Genomic DNA, 9,728 nt, shown 5'->3' with positions numbered 1-9,728 from the left:
TAGAGGCTTCATGCACGATCTTGCTTCATGGGTAAGGTCAGGAATCAGCCCAGAACTACACAGAAGAACCTGGTCAATGACCTGGAGAGGGCTGGGACCACAGTCTCAAGGATTACTGTTAGTGACACACTACATCATGGATTGAAAGCCTGCATGAGGAGGCATACAAGAATGCCATGTGGTCAGAACCTTTTGGTATCAACTCCAATCGCTGTGTTTGGAGGAAAAAGGATAGGTAGGGGTGGAAACTTGATACTTTGGGGGTGTTTTTTGCAAAGGAACAGGACGACTGCACTGTATTAAAGGGAGGATGGATGGGGCCATGTATTGCAAGACTTAGGCCAACAATGTCCTTCTCTCAGTAAGGGCCCTATTCCACAGTAACGATAATCGTCCGAATCGGCCCCATTCGGACGATTATCGCCCTGTGAAATAGAGAGAACGATCAGCCGATGATCGTGTCATCGGCTGATCATTCAGTTAGGGACAGTCCTAAAATCATCGTTTCCCCACCGCGCATCGCTACGGTTGAATAGCAGTGCGCGGCGGGCGACCGACGATTTGAGAAGCAGCAGCAGCATACATTACCTGTCTGGTCTTCTACCCTGCTCTGTCTTCCTCCCCGAGTCCCACGTGCTCTATCTTCAGAATGGCCGGTCAGCTGACAGAGCGCTCAGCCAATCACAGGCCGGGACCCCCGCGGCCTGTGATTGGCTGAGTGGCCTGTCAGCTGACAGTCCATTCTGAAGATAGAGCGCGCCGGACCCGGAGAGGAGGACGGAGCGGAGCAGAAGACCTGACAGGTAATGTATGCTGCAAGGGCTGCAAGGTAACGATGTCCCTGCAGCCTTCGCTCAACGATCATCGGGCCCTGGAATAGGCCCAGTAAACGAGCGGCGATCTAGCAGATCGGCGCTTGTTTACATCGTTGATCGGGCCCTGCTCGGCCCGTGAAATAGGACCCTAAGAGCATATAAGAAGGGTCGTGGCTGGGACTTCTAGCATGACATCGACTTGAAACACCCCAAAAGCCAGGGCAACTAAGCAGTGGCTCCATAAGAGACTTTCAAGTCCCTGGAGTGACTAGCCAGTCTCCACACCTGAACCCAATAGAAAATCTTTGGAGGGAGCTAAAACTTATGGTCCTTTTACACGGAACGATTGATCGTTCGTTTTTGCACGACAACGGTCGAATTTGAACGATAATCGTACGTGTAAACGCAGCGAACGATCAAACGACGAGCGATAAATCGTTCATTTTGATCTTTCAACATGTTCTCAAATCATCGTTGATTGTTCGCAAAAAATTCGCAAATCGTTCAGTGTAAACAGTCTTTCAACGATTTCACCTATGTGTGAGACAGGCTTAAACGATCGCATAGCGAATTTTCCGTACGATGTATCGTTCTGTCTAAACGCTGATCGTTATAAAAAAAACATTGTTCATTCAAAATCGTTAATCGTGCGATCGGGCGAATTATCATACCGTGTAAAAGTACCATCAGTGATGCCCAGCAACAGCTCCAAAACCTGAAAGATCTGGAGAAGATGTGTATAGAGGAGCGGTACAAAATCCCTGCTGCAGTGTCTGCAAACCTGGTAAAGAACTACAGGAAATGTCCAACCTCTGTAACGGCAAAGGTCTCTGGACTAAATATTAAAGGGGTTATCCAGCGCTACAAAAACATGGCCACTTTCCCCCTCTCTTGTCTCTAGTTTGGGTGGGGTTTCAAACTCAGTTCCATTGAAGTAAATGGAACTTAATTGCAAACCACACCTGAACTGGAGACAAGAGAGGGGGAAAAGTGGCCATGTTTTTGTAGCGCTGGATAACCCCTTCAAGGGTAGCTTCACACGTACCGTATCGCTGCGTTTTTAACGCTGCGTTTTTGGTGTGATTTTTACATGCGCGTTTTGATTTTCACATGAAAATCATATAAAAATCAAAACGCGCATGTAAATATTGCACCAAAAGCGCAGCGTTAAAAGCGCAGCTATAAAAACGCAGCGATACGGTACGTGTGAAGGCACCCTTAGTTCTGTTTTTCTCTTGCAATAGTTTAAATTAAATATTAAGTTCTGTTTTTCTATTGTATCAAATCCTAATTTAATGTAATAACATGCAGAAGAGATATTCTGTCTCTCGCAGTTGAATTATATACCTATGTTATACCTATGGTAAACATTACACACCTCTCTATTCTTTGTAGGTGGGAAAACTTGCAAAATTATCAGTGTATCACATACTTATTTCCCCTGCTGTATATAGAGAGGCAGTTCATATACAGCTGTTCATGTACAGGCAGCCTGTATAAAGCCAGCTATATAGTGTGTTATATAGAGAGGTCAGCCTATATACAACTATATAGTGTGTTATATAGAGAGGTCAGCCTATATACAGCTATATAGTGTGTTATATGGGGGGGGGGGCAGCCTATATACAGCTATATAATGTGTTATATGGGGGGCAGCCTATATACAGCTATAGTGTGTTATATAGGGGGGGGCAGTCTATATACAGCTATAGTGTGTTATATAGGGGGGCAGTCTACAGCTATATTGTTATATAGGGGGGGCAGCCTATATACAGCTATAGTGTTATATAGGGGGGGGGGCAGCCTATATACAGCTATAGTGTTATATAGGGGGGCAGCCTATATACAGCTATACAGTGTGTTATGTATGGGAGCAGCCTATATACAGCTATATATAGGGGGCAGTCTATCTACAGCTATACAGTGCAGCCTATATACAGCTATATAGTGTTATATAGGGGGCAGTCTATCTACAGTTGTACAGTGCAGCCTATATACAGCTATATAGTGTTATATAGGGGGGCAGTCTATCTACAGCTATACAGTGCAGCCTATATACAGCTATATAGTGTTATATAGGGGGGCAGTCTATCTACAGCTGTACAGTGCAGCCTATATACAGCTATATAGTGTTATATAGGGGGCAGTCTATCTACAGCTATACAGTGCAGCCTATATACAGCTATATAGTGTTATATAGGGGGGCAGTCTATCTACAGCTATACAGTGCAGCCTATATACAGCTATATAGTGTTATATAGGGGGGCAGTCTATCTACAGCTGTACAGTGCAGCCTATATACAGCTATATAGTGTTATATAGGGGGGCAGTCTATCTACAGCTATACAGTGCAGCCTATATACAGCTTCATATAGTGTTATATAGGGGGCAGTCTATCTACAGCTGTACAGTGCAGCCTATATACAGCTATATAGTGTTATATAGGGGGGCAGTCTATCTACAGCTGTACAGTGCAGCCTATATACAGCTATATAGTGTTATATAGGGGGGCAGTCTATATACAGCTGTACAGTGCAGCCTATATACAGCTATATAGTGTTATATAGGGGGGCAGTCTATCTACAGCTGTACAGTGCAGCCTATATACAGCTATATAGTGTTATATAGGGGGCAGTCTATCTACAGTTGTACAGTGCAGCCTATATACAGCTATATAGTGTTATATAGGGGGGCAGTCTATCTACAGCTATATAGTGTTATATAGGGGGGCAGTCTATCTACAGCTATACAGTGCAGCCTATATACAGCTATATAGTGTTATATAGGGGGGCAGTCTATCTACAGCTGTACAGTGCAGCCTATATACAGCTATATAGTGTTATATAGGGGGCAGTCTATCTACAGCTGTACAGTGCAGCCTATATACAGCTATATAGTGTTATATAGGGGGCAGTCTATCTACAGTTGTACAGTGCAGCCTATATACAGCTATATAGTGTTATATAGGGGGGCAGTCTATCTACAGCTATACAGTGCAGCCTATATACAGCTATATAGTGTTATATAGGGGGGCAGTCTATCTACAGTTGTACAGTGCAGCCTATATACAGCCTGTGTTGTTATACAGAGGGCAGGGAGGGGCGCAGGACTCCTCCATGTGATGCAATGCAGACTTGGGATCTTCTCCTCCTCCCTTCTCTTTCTTGTCTCACTCCTCTCCCCCCACACACACACATCTGGCCCAATTGCGCCGTGTTTTTTGTTTCTCTTTCTCTTCCCTCCTTTTTGTTCTCGCAGCTGTGTACATGACACCCCCTGAGTGATCCCCCTGACAGGTGATGAATTGGCACCACAGAAAGGAGCAGGGGCCGCAGCCGCTGCAGACTCTCTGGCGCCAGCCCCCGTGACGTCACCGCCCCCTCCCTCCTCCCGCTCTCTCGGCTCCATTCATGTCCAGCCCACTCCCAGAGCTCGCTGTCCCCGGGCCGGCGCCGCTGAGGCGGTTGCCATGGAGACGCGGCCTGTCAATCACGGGCGGAGAAGGGAGAAATGAGGCTTCACATTCCGTCACCTCGGCCCCTGTGAGGAGGCCGCTCCGGGGCCCGCACACCTGCACACATTTACATTTCTTAGGTTACAAAGTATAATGTGGAGAGAGAGAGGGACTTACTGCACAAGGAGCAGCCGGGACCGCGCCACTGCATGTACACGTGTGCTATATAGCATATATATGTCCCCTATATACATGTACACGTGTGCTATATATCATATATGTCACCTATATACATGTACACGTGTGCTATATATCATATATATGTCCCCTATATACATGTACACGTGTGCTATATATCATATATATGTCCCCTATATACATGTACACGTGTGCTATATATCATATATATGTCCCCTATACACATGTACACGTGTGCTATATACCATATATATGTCCCCTATACACATGTACACGTGTGCTATATATCATATATGTCACCTATACACGTGTGCTATATATCATATATATGTCCCCTATATACATGTACACGTGTGCTATATATCATGTATATGTCACCTATATATATGTACATGTGTGCTATATATCATATATGTCCCCTATACACATGTACACGTGTGCTATATATCATATATATGTCCCCTATATACATGTACACGTGTGCTATATATCATATATATGTCCCCTATATACATGTACACGTGTGCTATATATCATATATATGTCCCCTATATACATGTACACGTGTGCTATATATCATATATATGTCCCCTATATACATGTACACGTGTGCTATATATCATATATGTCCCCTATATACATGTACACGTGTGCTATATATCATATATGTCACCTATATACATGTACACGTGTGCTATATATCATATATGTCACCTATACACGTGTGCTATATATCATATATGTCACCTATACACATGTGCTATATATCATATATATGTCACCTATATACATGTACACGTGTGCTATATATCATATATGTCACCTATATACATGTACACGTGTGCTATATATCATATATATGTCCCCTATATACATGTACACGTGTGCTATATATCATATATGTCACCTATATACATGTACACGTGTGCTATATATCATATATGTCCCCTATATACATGTACACGTGTGCTATATATCATGTATGTCACCTATATACATGTACACGTGTGCTATATATCATATATATGTCCCCTATATATATGTACATGTGTGCTATATGTCATATATGTCACCTATATACATGTACACGTGTGCTATATATCATATATGTCACCTATATACATGTACACGTGTGCTATATATCATATATGTCACCTATATACATGTACACGTGTGCTATATATCATATATGTCACCTATGCACGTGTGCTATATATCATATATATGTCACCTATATACATGTACACGTGTGCTATATATCATATATGTCACCTATACACGTGTGCTATATATCTTATATATGTCACCTATATACATGTACACGTGTGCTATATATCATATATAGCACATGTGTATAGGTGACATATATATGATATATAGCACACGTGTACATGTATATAGGTGACATATATGATATATAGCACACGTGTACATGTATATAGGTGACATATATGATATATAGCACACGTGTACATGTATATAGGTGACATATATGATAGCACACGTGTACATGTATATAGGTGACATATATATGATATACTGTATAGCACACGTGTACACGTATATAGGTGACATATAGCACACATGTACATATATATAGGTGACATATATATGATATATAGCACAAGTGTACATGTATATAGGTGACATACATATGATATATAGCACACGTGTATAGGTGACATATATATGATATATAGGACACGTGCACATGTATATAGGTGAAATATATATGATATAGCACACGTGTATAGGTGACATATATATGATATATAGCACACGTGTACATGTATATAGGTGACATATATATGATATATAGCACACGTGTACATGTATATAGGTGACATATATATGATATATAGCACATGTGTACATGCATATAGGTGACATATATATGATATATAATGGATAACTAGATCCAAAGTCCAATAGGAGGTATCATTAACTAGTAATCTACTGGGGCAATATACCCCATAAACACCTATATTCCCTATTGGTTAAAACATAACTTTTATTGGATGAATAAATAAAAAGATCAAGTGATATTGAAGAACAGCAAAAACGCAAAATGTGAACAGTGAGTTAAAAGGCTTTTCACAATCTGCCCATATACTTGGTAGTAAGGGATACAGATAGGGAGTAGGAGTGCATCAATGAACGGTTAGTACTTACATCTGAGTCACCACAAACGATTTACGGACCCAGAGGGGATAAAGCAAGACACCCCTGTGGGTTTAGATGCCTCCTATCCTATAATGTATATTGGCAGGGCGACACTGTGACTGGGTTGACCTATCTCGACCCTTGAGCGATTTTGCGCGTTACGCTCAGCTAGCTAGCCCCCCGTATTGTCAGTGGCAGCGTCATCCTATACGGCAGTGTGAAAAGTGTTAAAACAGCCCAGCGTCTGACATGTTTCGTTGCCAACGCAACTTTCTCAAAGCCATAGTCTTTGAGAAAGTTGCGTTGGCAATGAAACATGTCAGACGCTGGGCTGACATGTACACGTGTGCTATATATCATATATGTCACCTATATACATGTACACGTGTGCTATATATCATATGTCACCTATATACATGTACACGTGTGCTATATATCATATATATGTCACCTATATACATGTACACGCGTGCTATATATCATATATTATCTATATACATGTACTACATATATTACCTATATGTCATCTGTATACATGTACACGTGTGCTATATATCATATATTATCTATATACATGTACTACATATATTACCTATATGTCACCTATATACATGTACTACATATATTACCTATATACATGTACATGTGTGCTATATATCATATGTTATCTATATACATGTACTACATATATTACCTTTATACATGTACACGTGTGGTATATATCATATATGTCAACTACATACATGTGCTACATATATTACCTACTAGAAAATGTACCCGGCAATGCCCGGGTGTAAAGTGCCAGTGTGTTAATTAGATTTGTTTTAAGGTGCCCAGGAGGCCAATCTAAAGGTATTGTTTCATCTGAGTTAATCAGTGGAATTAGTGTATACCTGTAGTGCATAGTTGGAGGGGTTCTGTATACCTACAGTGTATATTTTTTAGGGGTCCTGCATATCTGTAGTGCATAGTTGGGGGATGAGGGGTGGGCTGTATACCTATAGTGTATAGTTGGGGGGTCCTGTATACCTGTAGTGTGTAGTTGAGGGGGGGCTGTATACCTGTAGTGTATAGTTGAGGGAGGTCCTGTATACCAGTAGTATATAGTTGGGAGGGGGGGGCTGTATACCTGTACTGTATAGTTTGGGAAGTCCTGTATACCTGCAGTGTATAGTTGGTAAAGGTCCTGTATACCTGTACTGTATAGTTCAGGGGTCCTGTATACCTGTAGTATATAGTTGGTGCTGTATACCTGTAATGTATAGTTGGTGGAGGTCTTGTATACCTGTAGTTTATAGTTTGAGGGTCCTGAATACCTCTAGTGTATAGTTGGTGGAGGTCTTGTATACCTGTAGTATATAGTTCGGGGGTCCTGTATACCTGTAGTATATAGTTGGTGGAGGTCCTGTATACCTGTAGTGTAACGTTTGGGGGTCCTGTATACCTGTAGTATAGAGTTGGTGGGGGTGCTGTATACCTATAGTATATAGTTAGTGGAGGTCCTGTATACCTGTAGTGTATAGTTTTGGGGTCCTGTATACCTGTAGTGTAAAGTTTGGGGTCCTGTATACCTGTAGTAAATAGTTGGTGGAGGTCCTTTGCACCTGTAGTGTATAGTTTGGGGGTCCTGTATACCTGTAGTGTCCTGTATACCTGCAGGGTCGTATTTACCATTAGGCACCCATGGTCTGGTGCCTAGGGTAGCACCTTGTAGAGGGGCAGTACCCTCCCGTTCAGACGTGCCAGAAAATCTGGTGTCTTTTCAAGGGGGGGGGTATTGTGGTATCGGTCATGTCTGGTATGGCAGTGTTATCCAGTCACAGTGTGGTGGTATTGGTCAGGTCTGGTATGACAGTGTTATCCAGTCACAGTGTGGCGGTATTGGTCAGGTCTGGTATGGCAGTGTTATCCAGTCACAGTATGGCGGTATTGGTCAGGTCTGGTGTGGCAGTGGTAAATGTGACGTCTGGAGCTATTATCTACCAATCTTGATGCTAATTGGTGAGTGAGGATGGGGCGTCTTAGGGTTTAGTGCTTAGGGCAGCAGCAGCTGGTAATACGGCCCTGTATACATGTACTGTATAGATGGAGTAGGGGCTTTGTATACATGTACTGTTTAGATGGAGTAGGGGGTCCTGTATACATGTACTGTATAGGTGGAGTAGGGGGCCCTGTATACCTGTATAGATGGAGTAGGGGGTCCTGTATACATGTACTGTATAGATGGAGTAGGGGGCCCTGTATACCTGTATAGATGGAGTAGGGGGTCCTGTATAAATGTACTGTATAGATGGAGTAGGGGGTCCTGTATACATGTACTGTATAGATGGAGTAGGGGGTCCTGTATACATGTATTGTATAGATGGAGTAGGGGGTCCTGTATACATGTACTGTATAGATGGAGTAGGGGTTCTGTATACATGTACTGTATAGATGGAGTAGGGGGTCCTGTATACCTATACTGTATAGATGGAGTAGGGGGTCCTGTATACATGCACTGTATAGATGGAGTAGGGGCTCCTGTATACATGTACTGTATAGATGGAGTAGGGGGTCCTGTATACATGTACTTTATAGATGGAGTAGGGGGTCTACCAGTTATTTCTGTGGATGTTGTGAGGCAGCTTCCCTAGCAACCATTCAGATTCCAGCTCCCTATGAAAATGAAAGTAGTAATCCTATTGGTTGCTAAGGCCTCCAACTGCCGTTTCCTCTGGGCATATATATATATATATATATATATATATATATATATATATATATGTACATGTGTGCTACATATCATATATATTACTTCATTAGTTCAGTCTATGCCGGATTATCCTACTTTCCGGAATATTACATGGTTTGTGGGTGACCTGGATGTAGATGTGTGGTTGCCCTGCACTCAGTGTACAGCAGCATCTACGGGCAGGGAGATAGACGCCTTAGCTCCATAGCGGAGGTCCCTCTGTGAATATAATGTCGTGATGTATCTAACACATTACATGGCAGCAATATAACATGTACAGTCCACAGACATGAACTATATAGTGTGAATAGAAGTTTTCTATACACATGTGTCTGCAGTACACAGTGTATGACCCCAGCCTAACTAT

The sequence above is a fragment of the Dendropsophus ebraccatus genome, chromosome 6 (genome assembly GCF_027789765.1).
Source record: "Dendropsophus ebraccatus isolate aDenEbr1 chromosome 6, aDenEbr1.pat, whole genome shotgun sequence".
Lineage (NCBI taxonomy): Eukaryota > Metazoa > Chordata > Amphibia > Anura > Hylidae > Dendropsophus > Dendropsophus ebraccatus.
This window is presented reverse-complemented; position numbering follows the sequence as displayed.